The sequence below is a fragment of the Lampris incognitus genome, chromosome 3 (genome assembly GCF_029633865.1).
Source record: "Lampris incognitus isolate fLamInc1 chromosome 3, fLamInc1.hap2, whole genome shotgun sequence".
NCBI classification, from domain to species: Eukaryota; Metazoa; Chordata; class Actinopteri; order Lampriformes; family Lampridae; genus Lampris; species Lampris incognitus.
In genome coordinates this window covers 11,638,704-11,655,125 of record NC_079213.1, presented here as the reverse complement: position 1 = coordinate 11,655,125, position 16,422 = coordinate 11,638,704, and positions in this window count along the sequence as shown.

The following is a 16,422-nucleotide window of genomic DNA, read 5'->3' as shown; positions in this document are numbered from 1 at the left end:
CGATCTCATCCAACAGCGGCTGCTGTTGCTGCTGTTGCTGCTGCTGGGGGTGTGCTTTGGACGGACCCACACTGCATTGCACTGTTTCATTTTTACAGCATCAGCAATACCCGGAGGGGTAAGATGATAGGTGGAAGAAAGGGATGAAGCAAAGGTGGGGGGGGATAATGTATTGGGAGTAGAAGAAAGTTGAGGTGGGTTTTTTTTCATGTTCGCTGTTTTTAAAAAAAATCTTTACTGTATATAATTTCCCCGCATATCACATTCCTATTCCCCGCACATGATCTTGATGGTGTAGGGTGCAGCTGCACTAAATGCACTTGACATGCACCCTTGACAATGATATTAGTATGTAGCAACAGCGTAGGCAGAAATCACAGCGTGGGTGTGCACAGAGAAAGTCAGGCGAGCCTTGCCCGTCCAAGACCAATCATACTTAATAGGTTCTGAAACGCTTATGTTAACCAAAATGGGCCATTACAACTACACTTGCCTGAATGCACCACAGTTTAATCATACAAGCCGTATACAACATCAGAGGTAATATTACAGGCACCGAGACGAACATTAGCAACATATCACATAGCCTGGCATGGCGACCACATAGTCACACTCACACAGCTGACAGACGCAACAGGGTCATTAATCAAGCGTAGGTGCACATGCTCAGTAATGACGCTTGAGCATAACCTGGCACGGAGGCCACGTGAACCACACACATGCAGGACACAAACGCGCGTGCGCGCGCAGTAAGCATCAGCATAAAATCCAATTGTACACCCAACAAAAACTATACCGAATAAACAATAATGTTGAAATGGGCGATAGGCTACTACAGTTCGAAATTGTTAATTAGTTTACTTTGAAAACGGACGCCACTTTATTTGACGTTGTCTTCTTACAACGAATTTATCCTCTGCATTTAACTCCTCCTATTGTATAGGAGCAGTGGACAGCTGCAGCGCCCGGAGACCAACTCCAGTTCTTCTGTCCATTGCCTTCCTCGAAGACACAGACAGGAGTATTAATCCTAACATGCATGTCTTTTGGGGGATTACAGTAGCAGGGCCGTGTCCAGAGAGTGGCCTGGGGTGGCCTGGGCCACCCCTCGAATCTGATTGGCCGCCCCAGGTGCCACTACATTATCCTAAACCATGGTTGGCAGATAGCCAATTATAGTTTAGGATTATAGTTTATGTGTTTGTCCTCCTTCCAGGCAGAGGCAAGAATTTGAACTGTTTGACGAGTAAACCGAACTTTCATTTATAGATGCAATTCAGTCTTGAACCTGAGAGGCAGCACTGCGCCAGCGTGGTGAATAGCCTGCCAACAACCAAGACTAGAAGAAGAATAAGGTCTTTTGGATTTTTTTCGCACCCGTTTTCAAGCGCGTTATTATTTTCCCACCTGGGTTCCGGGAAGACCCGCCCCTACTCTATCTCTGATTGGCTAACCCTATCCCTAACCCCACCCTAACCCTAACCAACGGAGGCAACGAGTACTAGCCAATCAGAGGCAGAGTTCCCGGAAAACGGGTGCGAAAAAATAACGCGTTCCAACCACATCATTTATATATTTCACCATCTTCTGAGTGATCTAAACAGTAGCTCTGTTTCCATAAGCGAACCTCTGAAATGTCGCAAAAAAAAAAAACAAATTAGGCGCGGTTTCATCAACTGGTTTGGAGCGAATAAATTGAGCTACTGTTAGAAGACTAGACTAATACTTTATGTCTATCTCTGCGCAGATGAAGTGGATTATTAAACCGTTATAAAGAATCGTACTGACTATCGAACTTCTGCTGGAGGGAAAAAATGCAGCTTTCGTTTATTCGGTCGTTTTGGGAGAAAAAGAAAAATGAACCGCGTCTCAGTGACGTAATCAATCCGCGCATGCAAGCGCAACACCGCCCACTTGTGGACAAACAAAGTCGTAAACAAAATAATAGTACACAGTAACACAGTCATACAAATACACTGGTGTCATATCTCAACACTCCCACTTATGAATCATGAGCTTACTGTTTACCTTTTCATATTCATAGAACAAAATTAAAAAAAAACTTGGTATAACCCATACCACTCACATTTCACATACCAAACATTGCCTTAGCAAATGTCTTCAGTTTTACCTTGGATGCGGGCTTCGTCATTACATCCGCAACCATTTCGTCTGTAGGGCAATACACCAATGACATCCTTTCCTCTCTTATGGTAAACCTTATAAAGTGGTATTTGATATCCACGTTTGCAGCGTTGCCTACACACCGGGTTCTTCGCTAAAGCTATTGTCCCCTGGTTGTCCTCATAAACCACTGTTCTCTTGTATTCATATGAATCAATACCTCCCAGTAACTGTTCAACATAAATACATTCCTGGATGGCTAAAGCCAGAGCCATATACTCCGCCTCACATGTAGAAAGTGCCACAGTAGCTTGTTTCTTGGCTTTCCAAGAGATAAGTACACTTCCCCTGCTCATGCTCACACAGTAACCTGATGTGCTGGATCTATCCGCAGTATCTGAAGCCCAGTCGGCATCACTATATGCCTGTAAACCAAGCTTCTCGTCGCTCTTCCTGTAACAGAGCTATTTGTCTGTGGTGCCCTTAAGGTAACGAAACACATATTTTACTGTCACCCATTGCTCTTCAGTAGGCTCTGCAAAATGCTGATAGCTTGCTCACAACAAAACATAAATCTGGACGTGTACATGTAGCTAAGTATATTAGACTCCCGACCACCTCTCTGTACTTTTTGACATCTAACATTTTTGCTGCATCTTCTGAGTAGTCTAATTTCTGCTCACATGGGGTTTCTCTTACCCTGCACTCCTGCATATCAAAACGCTCCAATATTTTCTCAGAGTACCTTTGTTGTGAAACTGTTACACAGTTGGCGGACTGAGTGAAGTCCATCCCAAGAAAGCACTTTAACCTGCCCAGATCTTTCATCCTGAATTTTGTGGACAGCATCTTTTTCACTTTACTCAGCATCTCTGTGCTGCTTGATGCTATGGTAAGATCATCTACCCAGGTTATAATGATCGTTTTCCCTTCCTTTGACTCCTTGGAGTACACACAATGGTCTAATTGGTTTTGTGTAAAACCATCACCTGTCAAACACTCGTGTAACAGTAAGTTCCAATTGCGGCCAGACTGCTTAAGGCCGTAGATTGACTTCTCTAGTTTACACACTAGTTTTTCTCCCTTATCAATATAACCCTCAGGTTGTTCCATGTATATGTCATAGTCTATGGAGGCATGAAAATAGGCCGTCTTTACATCCATCTGGTGTAAAATCGAGTCATATTGAGCCGCCTTCTGTAGAAGCACTCGAACACTTGTTAGGTTGGCTGTTGGCGAAAATGTTTCCCCATAATCCACCCCAGCTCTCTGGCTATATCCTTTTGCTACAAATCTAGCCTTGTACTTGTCGTGTCCGTCTATATCTGTCTTTATCGCATACACCCACCTTCCTCCCACTGTTTTCTTGCCCTCTGGCAATTTCGTAAGGGTGAATGTTTTGTTGTCTCTTAGAGACTCCATTTCCTCGTCCATTGCCCTGGACCACTTTTCTGATTCTGGCGATTCCATGGCCTCCTTGAAGGTCAGAGGGACACCGCACACTGCCCTGTATGCATAATCTATAGTAGTGAGTGAGCTGTCATCACTATCGCCCTGACTATGGTCCGTCAGGTATCTCGGAGGGTTGCGTTCCCTTTGGGGGTACCTCCCACTGGCTGAGGCTTGTGACGTCACCCTTGGGTGCTCCTCGTCATCATCCTCGGGTGCTGACTGTGTACCGTCAGTCTGTACATTTTTCTGTACTCTAGGCTGAGTTGCAGCTGTCTCAACAGACTTTCTCTCTCTTACCCAGTCTTCTGGGCGCAGACCTTGTGTCTGAGTCTCATTTTCACTAGTTGCCTTGTGTACAAATTTAACTAGTCTGTGTTTCTGTATTTTCTCTTGGTCAGGGTAGTAGACTAGGTAGGCCGGGCTGTTCTTGTCGTGTCCTACAAAACGCCCCCTCTCACATCTAGAATCTAACTTTCCCTTGTCCTGCTGGTAAGCATAGCATTCTGTCCCGAACTTTTGCATTCTAGCCATGTTGCACTTTTTTCCTGTCATTGCCGTGTATGGCGTAGTGCCTGTGTGCTTGTTGAAGCATCTGTTTCTGGTGTGGGCTGCCTCCTGTACAGCATAATGCCAGAGGCTCTTTGGTAGACCACTATCTATTAGCATACACCTTGCCATCTCGAATAGTGTGCGTCCTTCTCTCTCTGCAACGCCATTTTGATGGGGAGAGTATGGGCAGGACGTCTCATGTCTTATTTTGTTCTGTCTCAACAGGGTTTGAAACTCCTTGCCTGTAAACTCAGTTCCATTATCCGACCTTATGCATTTCACTGTCCCATAGGGAGCTACATCTGCCAGAAATTTCTCGGTCACTTGCACTGTGTCACTCTTTGTTTTTAAGAAATAAACACACACTGCACCTGTGCACACATCTGTAAATGATTACATGTACCTGAAACCATTAATGGACTCGTTTGCCACAGGACCGGCTAAATCAATGTTTACCAACTCTAGTGGTGTCTTGGCTTTGTCTGTAGATTTCCTGTTCCTGTTTTGGGTAAACTTCCCTTCTATGCATACTGCACACTCTTTGTCAGGTTTACACACTTTACCCTTTATATGCATACCATCAGTGATATCCTGTAGCTTTATGATATCGTCATAGTTGCAGTGGCCCATTATCTCATGCCACGTTTCTATATCATGGCTCACATGGCACTATTCAACAACACATTCAGTTTGCAAATAGTACATTTTCCCCTGTACAAAAATGTCAAACCTGGTACCATCCGGTGACATCAGGGCATCTCTGCCCTCTTCGAAGAACACACTGGCTCCGTGTGCTGTCGCAGACTTCACAGAGAAGAGCTCTTGGGGGTACGATGGAATATATAGTGCGTTCCGCAGTGTCACTCTACACCAGCGGTCGGGAACCTATGGCTCGCGAGCCATATATGGCTCTTCCGATGACGGCATATGGCTCCCAGACAATTTTGAGTTGAAATTTTTTTTAAAAAAAATCAGTTTGGAACTGATTTTAAAATACTTTTGATATTTCTTAATAATACTGTGTCATTTTAAAGTAAACAGAAATTAGTTTTGAAGATACATTTCACGGGTCACAGGTCACCCGTGGGTCGGGTCGGGAACCAATGGCTCGCGAGCATGTCCGGGTCATTGTAAAGGTGAGGAAATCAATTTTATCAGATAGCCAACTAGTTTATCCGCTTCAACCCTTGTAACGGAAAAGATGGCGAAAAGGAAAAAAGACGATGATTACCGTGCATTCCAGGCTGCGTGCACAGAGGAATTTGCATTTGTGGAGAGAGCAGGATCTGCGGTATGTCTAATATGTAATGATAAAATTGCATCGATGAAACGGTCAAATATAAAGCGGCATTTCGATATCCACCATGCTTCATTTGCATGGAAATATCCAGCGGGGGACAGCAGGAAAAGGGCATGCGAGGAGCTACAGCGGAGAGTGCAGACAAGTCAGCAGCAACTACGTGTGTGGACCAAGCAAGGTGACGGGAATTCCTCTAGCTTTGCGGGTGCTTTGGCAGTAGTAAGGAATGGAAAGTCATTCACAGATGGCGAGTATGCCAAAACATTCATGCTTGATGTGGCCAATGAACTGTTTGATGACTTCCCAAATAAAGACAAGCTAATCAAACGAATAAAAGACATGCCCCTGTCAGCAAGAACTGTGCACGATCGTAGCACCATGATGGCAAGTCAAGTCGAGGAAACACAAATTAAGGACATAAACGCCGGGACATACTTTTCTCTCGCGTTAGATGAGTCAACATACGTTAGCCATCTATCTCAGTGCAGTATCATTGCCAGGTATGCTGCAGGTGACACACTGCGTGAGGAAAGCTTGGCTGTTTTGCCAATGAAAGGGACAACAAGAGGAGAGGATTTATTCACGTCTTTCATGGAGTTTGCTAAAGAAAAAAAACTACCGATGGATAAACTTATTTCTGTCTGTACTGATGGTGCACCCTGTATGTTGGGGAAGAACAAAGGATTTGTAGCGCTTCTCCGTGAACATGAAAAGAGAGCCATCCTAAGTTTTCATTGCATCCTGCACCAGGAGGCGCTTTGCGCTCAGACGTGTGGCCAGGAGCTTGGTGAGGTGATGTCGCTGGTCATTCGAGTGGTCAACTTTAGTGTTGCCCGAGCTTTAAATGATCGCCAGTTTAAAGCTCTGTTAGAAGAAGTTGGGAATCATTATCCCGGTCTGCTTTTACACAGCAACGTGCGTTGGTTGTCAAGGGGGAAGGTGCTCAGCCGTTTTGCAGCTTGCCTGAGTGAAATCCGGACTTTTCTTGAAATGAAAGGCATCAAGCATCCTTAGCTAGCCAACACTGACTGGCTCCTGCAGTTTCACTATCTCGTGGACATAACTGGCCATCTGAACCAGCTCAATGTGAAAATGCAAGGTATTGGAAATACAATCTCATCCCTTCAACAAGCAGTGTTTGCATTTGAAAGCAAGCTGGAAGTCTTTCTCAGGGACATTGAAACAGGTCGTCTTCTGCACTTTGAAAGACTGCAACAATTTAGAGATGCATGCTTAGCAAGTGACTCCACTCAACAGCTGGATCTCCAGCAGCTAGCTGGCTTTACGTCCAATCTCCTGCAGTCATTCAAAGCACGTTTTGGAGAATTTCGTGCGCGCACTGGTCTTTTCAAGTTCATCACTCATCCACATGAGTGTGCAGTTGAAAAAATCGACCTGACATGCATCCCCGGGGTCTCTATCGGAGACTTTGAGCTGGAAGTTGCTGACCTGAAGGCATCCGACATGTGGATGAGTAAGTTCAAGTCACTTAATGGAGAGTTGGAAAGTCTTGCGCGACAGCGAGCAGAGCTGGCGAGGGAACACAAGTGGACAGAAATGAAAAATCTTCAACCTGAAGACCAGCTGATTCTTAAAACTTGGAACGAGCTTCCTGTGACATACCACACAATGCAGCGTGTGAGTATTGCCGTATTGACCATGTTTGGCTCTATACATGCATGTGAGCAGTCATTCTCGCATATGAGGAACATTAAGACCAACCTACGCTCACGTTTAACTGATGGAAGCCTCCACGCCTGCATGAAGCTCAACCTCACCACGTGTGAACCAGACTACAAGGCCATCAGCAAAACCATGCAGTACCAGAAGTCGCATTAAAAGTAAGACATATTTAATTTATTATACGTTAAAAATACTATATGGCTCTCAATGAAATATATTTAGAAATATTTGGCTTTTATGGCTCTCCCAGTCAAAAAGGTTCCTGACCCCTGCTCTACACCGTCGCCCCTCACTGTCGAGCAGACATACCGTAGCATCTCCCCTGCCCTGCACCACACCAAAGGTGCACTTACCGGCCGCCAGCTCCATGCAGTGTTTCTCTGGCTCGAACGAGCTGTCAAAGCTCTTGAACTTCTTCTTATCATTGACTATGTGGGAAGAAGCCCCACAGTCCACAATCAATCCTGGTTTGAACTGTTGCCGTCGTCCTGGTCCTGCTGAGCTGGTCTCTCCAGCCTGCACTCTGAAGATGTAGTTCTCTTCTTCCGCAGCATTCCCCGGTCCCTGACCTCGACCTGCTCCGTGACCACCACCGCCGCCGCCACCTTGCTCGCGTGCACACCTGGCTCCATCAGCGCGGTCCTTCTTCTTGCACACTTTGTCCGTGTGACCCTTGACCCGGCAGAAGCTGCACCACACGCTGCGTGAACAGTCCGATTTCCGATGGCCTTTGTCACCGCATCGCCAGCACACCGTTTGTTCATCATCTCCCTCACAGCGTTTCACTGGCTTTTTCTTAGGCGCTGCGTGGGCCTTCATCACCCTCTCGGACGTCTCGTCCGATGCTGTAGCATTAGCTACATCTTCAGCCGCCTCAAAGTTTCTGAATTTGGCCTTAAATTGTCCCAATGTCAACTCACTGTCGCCATGTGTCACCATTAGAGTGAATGGCTTATATCTCTCGGGTAACCCCCTCATCACCATGGCCATCATTAGTCCTTCACTCGGTGCTTCTCCCGCCCCTTTGAGAGCCGTAATGATTTGTTCAGCTCGGATAATGTATTCGGTTATCGTCTCATTATCAGCTTTCTGTAGCCCAGTCAATGTTACATACAGAGTGACAATCCGGGGTCTGCCCTTACCAATGTAATGTTCCCACGACACCCGTAGACTCTCTCTACCTTTGTTCTTCGTTTCTCTGAAGATCAGTCCCAAGCTTGTGTTGTCCAATAAAGGCGCCAATGCGCAGTAGGCGTCCGCGTTCCGCTCCTCGTCTAGGGCCTGCTCTTCCACTGTCAAAGGTCCCACGGGCTCGGTAAGAATGGTGGTTTTCAGCCCCACACCATGCATGCAACAGAGCATTCGGTCTTCCCACAGTTCATACTCATCGGCCTGTCCGTTGAATGTGGGCCACCTGCTCTTCTTCCGCTCCATCTCCCTAGGTAGCGTTAGCTTAGCGTTCCGTTAGCTTCCCGATAGCCTCGCTCGATGCTAACTAGCTTCACACTTGCTAACTTGCTACTCCGTGCTAACCTGCGCGCATCCCGCCATCCGAGGTTATCACACTTCGTGTACTTCTTTTATCAAACTACTAAATAATCCAACGTTATCTGGGCCCATAACCTGTTAGAAGACTAGACTAATACTTTATGTCTATCTCTGCGCAGATGAAGTGGATTGTTAAACCGTTATAAAGAATCGTACTGACTACCGAACTTCTGCTGGAGGGGAAAAATGCAGCCTTCGTTTATTCGGTCGTTTTGGGAGACGAAGAAAAATAAACCGCGTCTCAGTGACGTAATCAATCCGCGCATGCAAGCGAACACCGCCCACTTGTGGACAAACAAAGTCGTAAACAAAATAATAGTACACAGTAACACATAGTCATACAAATACACTGGTGTCATATCTCAACAGCTACGCAAGGCATAATTTCGTTAGAAATTGGCGGTATAGGCTTCGTTACACATGGCTGTAATAAACAGTAGAAGAAGATGAGGTTGCAAACCGGAAACAAAGCAAGTCATCTTGGCCATCTACGCATCTACAGAGAAAATAGACCCCTTATCGCGTGACGTAAAAGCTGCGTTGTAAACAAGATGCGCGCGCAGAACGTGTGGCAAAACATGGCCGAGAAACAACGCGCGCTCCTATGAAAGCGTATAAAACTTAACATTAAACGGAGAAAAGTCAGAAATTTAAGAAAATGGAAATCTCAGACCATGTTCAAGGTCTAAGCAAGGAGGACAGAAAGCATTACGAGTCGAAACTTACGCTAAGCACCGGAGAAAAACGTCCCGATTCGTTTAATGCTCGCTGAAGCTGTGGACAAATGATAACACGAAGGTGCCAAACATCGGTTGGAGGGATGTGACCCAATACCTCATAGACACACCAAGTATATTTACGAAAGAAACACGTTTTGCTTCATCAAATCGGTAAGCCCTCGTAGTTTAACCGGTCCTTTTAGGCAACGTGTGTAAGTTTACAGAAAGTATAGAAAAATATCACCAATCGTCCTTAGAATATCTTGGGCCAAACAAAATCATTTATATTTGGGGTAATGTCTTTAATAAGAAACTTTTTGTAAGGAACCAAACTCAGGCCCCAAAAATTAAGTACAGGGAAACTGAATGCTGAGAAGAAACTTGAATTCATTAGAGAGCAGATGCTCTTCTGACCATGTCTTCCAGTCCTCCCGGCGGACCGCATGAATCTAATGTGATACTTCAAAATGCGCATAAAAATGCGTTATGGAAACACAGCTAATGTGACAAAGGCAAAGACATCTGTTTGTAGCTCAAACCTTTGGGTAATGTTAGTACAAACATACAATGTGACCAATGTTTAGGAATTGTTTTCCCATTTACTATACACAGTATTGTGTTTATGAGCTGGTGAAGTTGTTTTTTCCTCATAACTGTACAGTTTACTTAAGCCTACTTAGCTTGCTGCCACCGCGACCCCACCCCGGAGAAGCGGCTGGAGATGACATGACATGAGATGAACTGTACAGTCTGAGGTTACTTTTAGATCACTGGCCTCGAACCGAATGTTAAGTTTTTAAACAACTGAAGTGCCTGTATTGTTATTTAAAAGGTCACATTACGGTGTTGAAACAAGATTTGGTGGTTTGTTTGGAGAGATGTGAGGAGGGGTATGAGTCTTTGTTTTAATCAAGTAAGCTCGTGTGAGTTCAGGTCTCTTTTGGTGAGATTACTACAGCGTCTGTTCTTCTAACCAACTACACTGTGGCACATTTGAAGTTTTGCACAATTTTGTCAAGTAAATATTTTGTCCAGCAGCATGGTGGTACAGTGGTTAGCATGGTCGCCTCACAGCAAGAAGGTCCTGGGTTCGAGCCCCGGGGTAGTCCAACCTTGGTGGGTCATCCCGGGTCGTCCTCTGTGTGGAGTTTGCATGTTCTCCCCATGTCTACGTGGGTTTCCTCCAGGGGCTCCGGTTTCCTCCCACAGTCCAAAGACATGTAGGTCAGGTGAATCGGCCGTACTAAATTGTCCCTAGGTATGAGTGTGTGTGGGGGCCCTGTGATGGCCTGGCGGCCTGTCCAGGGTGTCTCCCCGCCTGCCGCCCAATGACTGCTGGAATAGGCTCCAGCATCCCCGCGACCCTGAGAGCAGGATAAGCGGTTCAGATAATGGATGGATGGAAATATTTTGCCCACACAGGTTCATTTATTTTAATTTTGTTGGCAACTTTATACTGTGATTGTATTTTTGAATGTGCATACTTTTGAGGTACAACTTATTTAAAGAATAAAGTATGGAAGCTTTATATTGCATAGTGTAGTGGGTAGTAGAGACAAAAGTGGTAAATTAATGCTATTCGTGTGTGTGTGTGTGTGTGTGTGTGTGTGTGTGTGTGTGTGTGTGTGTGTGTGTGTGTGTGTGTGTGTGTGTGTGTGTGTGTGTTCGTTCATACTTCATGCCACCCCTGCATAAGTCGGTGCCCCAATTGGGCCACCCCAGTCAAAAAAGTCTAGACACGCCACTGTACAGCAGGCAATGACGGGGCTTGGCATTGAGCACTGAAATTATTTCATTATACTCCAACGATTCTGTCAGTTCTCTTTGAAAGGAGAGCAGGAACAAAGCATTCAGTCTGTATGTCATCATTGATGCCCTCATACCAGTTTTTATCCGACTGCCCGTTGAATAGAGTCTTTCAACAGTACAGATGCAGACGGGGAAAGGGCTGAATTAGCAGCCACGTATGTGTCATAACTACTTGGCACTCGAGGAGAAACTGGAGCAGGAGTAGGTGTCTGGGTTGGGAATGATGGCTGAACTTGAGCTGAATTCTCCCTCCTGCTCCTCATCTTTTTGTGACAAACTTAAGCAAACTGCTTTGTCATGATTTAACCTACATGAAAGCATCTAGCTAGAGGAAAGTAGGCCTCTGTTCCTCTGTGCAATGGCCGGGCTGTACACTGAGTGAAAGAGGAGGGGCTGCTCGCAATCTGGCATTTGCGAAACGCGCTGCCACTCAAAAATAAAACAATTCTTGCTTCTCGTTTACCATATGGTGGTGATAATAGGTCGGATTTTTTATTTGTCGCGTCGGTTTTCCCCCCAGTTAATTCCAATAGTCTAAGAAACGATAAACAATATTGAGATTTTTTTTCAATTTGCAGATAACTCATACATTCTTTGTGATTATGCTGCTGGATGTGCCAGTTTGAGATTTAGATGGCACAGACACATCCGGGCACACCCGTGGCTACACTGTTGGTATGTAGAAAATGTACTACTACTCCTACTACTTCATATAGTACTACTATGATATAATTACTGTGTAGTACTACTATTGGTCTGCTAATTGCTAACTCTCTTTTAAATCGCTTATAGAAGCCCCTACCAATTGAGTAGATGTAAATGCAGTGTAATGAGTATCAGAATAGTACCGTATGCATGCAAAATAAGTTTCTCATTTAAAAAAAAACGAAAACGGGTTGTAATGCAGAGCTGTGTTTTTCTAGGCTGCTTCTTTGAGGCATGCGGCCGCTGAAGTTTAAGGCAGCCCCATTTATAAGACACGTGCTTTGCTTAAGTCCACAAGTGTTTCAGAAATGCAGCGGTGTGCAGAACCTAGGCGACGGGTCTACTGATAAATAAAGTGAGCGGTCCAAGCATAATACGGATTTTATAAATTTACGGCTCAAATGTCCCACTTACAAAGTGAAATCAAGCCAGTGATGTGCTATGTTTTTTACATTACCTTCATTTCACAATTCATTTGCCAATGAAAAATATTGATTCGCTTGCTCAGTGCCATCCTTTCTGTAAGGCGAGAGAGAGAGAGAGCGAGAGAACTGAGGAAGGGAGTGGTTGATTAATGAAATGCCGGGGATCTCCCTGTGGCGAGGATGCATAAGCGTAGGCGTATAGTTTTCACATGCTGGCATCAGATTAGCAATGTGAAGCCTGGTCCTGCTGGGTACCAGCTGGACCGACGCCTGTCCCTCGGTTGGGGCTTTGAAAGGAGCAATCCACCGAGGAGCACGGGAGAAAGAAAAACAGATGGTCAGGAGAGGATTTATAGAGAGTAAGGGCATCGCCAGTGTAGGGCGAGATAGCGCTCGGGTTATAAATGAGGCTGGAGAGTGATTTGTAACACTGGCATCCAGTGACCCTGATTCTAAGCAAGACCTGACCTCAACCTCACCAAACCTGTCAGAGGTATTCAAGCGGGAAGGCTGGGCGGTGTTGTTTTTTTCTGTCCCTCGGACTGACGGCGAGGTGCCACGTTCCCCAGTGTCTAGAAGTAACAAATAGAGTCCCTGTTTGAGTGGAAGCAAGGGACGCCATCCTTTTGACAATTTATTCATTGAGCATTCACAGTTCAGTATCACATGTGATCATTGGCAACAAGATAGAAACCCCCAAAAAGACTACATGTGGATATACACACACACACGTTAACAGTAGCACCCATTTAAAACACCAGTTGAACCTTGTGTACTATGACCTCTAACCCCATGGGCACAAGGGGTGCTCTGTCCCCCGACCGACCGGCGCAACTGATTAGGGGATTAGCGAGGGAAAAGACGGGGGTAAAGTGTAATCCTGTCCTGAACGTAAATAGGCTGCGGGCAAAACAAACACATTACAGGAGAAGAAGACAAGAGTGTTTGCTCTTCCTGACTGATTACCCACATCCTCGCTGCTCTCCCAAGTGTAATGGATGTTTTGCCTACTCCCTCGGTCTAAATAGGTAGGCAGTCCTCCGACACAAAGGACAACATCCTTCTTTATTTTAGACGCGGTCCGAGAGGGTCAGTTGGGTGCTTGGCGGCGTTGGGGTCGTGTTTTGTCAAACAGACAACTGGAAACATCACGTCTCCAGTCCTGACTGGAATTCAAAACAACATTGAAGAGGTCATCGTGAGTGTTGTGTGAGAGTGTGTGTTTGCGTGCGTGCTTGTGCATGTGCGTGTGTGTGTGTGTGTGCCTCGTCGAGTGCTATTTTTTTTAAAAACGAGCTCTAAATCTTTACCATATAAAGGTGCATGTTTTTCGGCCCTCTCCCCTTGTTTGGTTTATACCCTTCAAGCAAGTGTCATTTTGAAGTCGTATTTCAAGACGCACACCTTTGCTCTTTTGAAATACAGCTCATTTTGCTGAAAGGCCCAGAAAATGTTATTTGCATTTTTTTTTTAAGAGTCATTAGCTTGTGACCTAGCCTCGTTGTCAAGGCCTCAGTATGGTCCTACACATCTGAAATGCTAATCAGCTGCGCACACACTCCTCAGTAGTGGTCATAAATGTCGAGTGGGAACCATTAGTTGTCGCTATGCATCACTTCCCCGAGTGCGGCTATCAGCAAATACCATGTTCACTTATTATATTTTATGTCCTTTGATGCAAGTCGGATGGACGATGCACCTGAGCTGCAGGAGTCCTAACCGGGGACAGGCTGTAGCGTAGCATAGCTGTCGAGGTAGCAAAGAGCTGATCCACGGGGAGATGTCGGAACAAAAACAACAAAAGATTATTTCCATTTAGGGAAAAATGCTATTATGACGAGATTTCCGCTCCCTTTTAAGCCATCCAAAGTGACTAATGGCGGTTTCCTATGTGCTATTTACTCCGGAACCACTGCTTCTTCACCCCAGCAGATAAACATCACACAGGAAAGACATAATCACAGTCGGAATGACCCCACCACGGGCCCCACCTCTACAGAAATAGCATGCTCAAGGTATTAACGTCAACATGAAAGCTCAACATTATGAAACGGGGGGGAGGGGGTTGAACATGTGACACAGCATATCAAACCCATCCTGGTTAAAATGGAACATGGTATGAGTGTCGTCCCCAACCTCATGTCAAGAAATACAAAAATTAAAATGTAAATATGGCTGGCAGATTCTGTTTTGATTTTTTGAAGAAAGGGTAGTATTGGCTTCTCTACAGCTTATGCTTGAAAAAAAAAAGAAGTGAACTAGCCCAAGCACTACTGATGGATTGCCATACCAGGATCTGATCCAAATAAAACCTTCAGCTATTTTTACGCATAAATTGTCTCCCATGCATGATATATCACCACCTCTGTAGTTACCATGTAATGATCAAATCCGACATCGAAACTTCGGCTCTTTTCAGTGGTGCTTTTGCTGTGGAGGCTGGAGCTTCAGAATAAATAGGGATTAATGCAAAACCTGTCAGAAGTTAAACCATGGCCAAAGGAACAGTACATTTTATCTAAGTCAAAACGAATGTGCTGTGGATTTACAAAAACAATGTCTATGTCAGTATGTATGGACCGGCTTGACATGTCAAACCTAATGACACTGTAAGGCTGACTGCGTAATGACACCAAGGCTGACTCCATGATGACACTGTAAGGCTGACTCCATGATGACACTGTAAGGCTGACTCCATGACGACACTGTAAGGCTGACAGCATGATGACACCGTAAGGCTGACTCCATAATGACACTGTAAGGCTGACTCCATAATGACACTGTAAGGCTGACAGCATGATGACACCGTAAGGCTGACTCCATAATGACACTGTAAGGCTGACTCCATGATGACACTGTAAGGCTGACTCCATAATGACACTGTAAGGCTGACTCCATAATGACACTGTAAGGCTGACTCCATGACGACACTGTAAGGCTGACTCCATAATGACACTGTAAGGCTGACAGCATGATGACACCGTAAGGCTGACTCCATGTGACACTGTAAAACTGACTCCATGATGACACTGTCAGGCTGACTGCATGACACCTGCCGTTAAGTATTTCTCTGTTAAAGATGAAAGGAATAACAACAATAGAGACATGTTGATCTCTTGCTCTGTCACACACGTCTGATGTTATCTTAATTACAATATACAGACAGGCAGAGACAGATAGACAGACAAATAGACAGATAGATCGAGACAGACAGATAGCTAGATAGACAGACAGACGGATAGCTAGACAGACAGACAAACAGATAGACAGATAGATAGGCAGGCAGACAGATAGAGACAGAGAGGCAGACAGCTACAGATATAGAGAATGAACCCACAAGACTGGAGAAACTGGCCGCCCAAATGTTGGCCAAGCTGGCCGGTGGAGGCCCTCCAAAGGCGCGTCAAGTTTGCTCATCAACAGACAGACAGACAGACAGACAGACAGACAGACAGACAGACAAACATGTATAGGCAGATAGATAAGGTGTTATTGTTTTTTTGTTTGTTTTACCAGATGTTTGTTTGCTCTAATTTATGAATCCGGACACAGTCTAATGGAAACTATACGAATCACTGGGACAAATATTGATTTATACATTTCACCGTTGCGGGTTTTGTTTTTTCCATCATGAAATCTTTCCTACCTGAAATTCAGCCAACAGTTGATTGCGCTCACGCCAAACAGTTTCTCCAAGGAGACATGGATCAAGGTTCAAAGTCAAACATTTGTTTGGCTTTACGTGTATATTTACTCTTGTGATACACATTCGGAGAGCGATCATTCAGCGGAGTGAACTATATTTCTGCCTGAGCGGGGCCTCACAGAACAAATCTGAAATGACATCACTTGAGAGCGATGACAGCCAGTCTAATCTAGAACAAGCAGTGTGTGCCCGGCGAAACCTCCAGCCAATTCCTCTTGTTCTGACAGGCGTGGCACCTGCACAATGTGCTGCTCTGTCCACGGCAGGAGGTTCATGATGGCAGCCTGCACTGCATTGTTCAGGGAGATCTTGGCCCTTTTCTCCGTGATGGCCAGCAGCCGAGCATACCCCCCCTCCCACCCCCCAACCCCAAAAAAATCCCATTTGCACTCCGGACAAAGG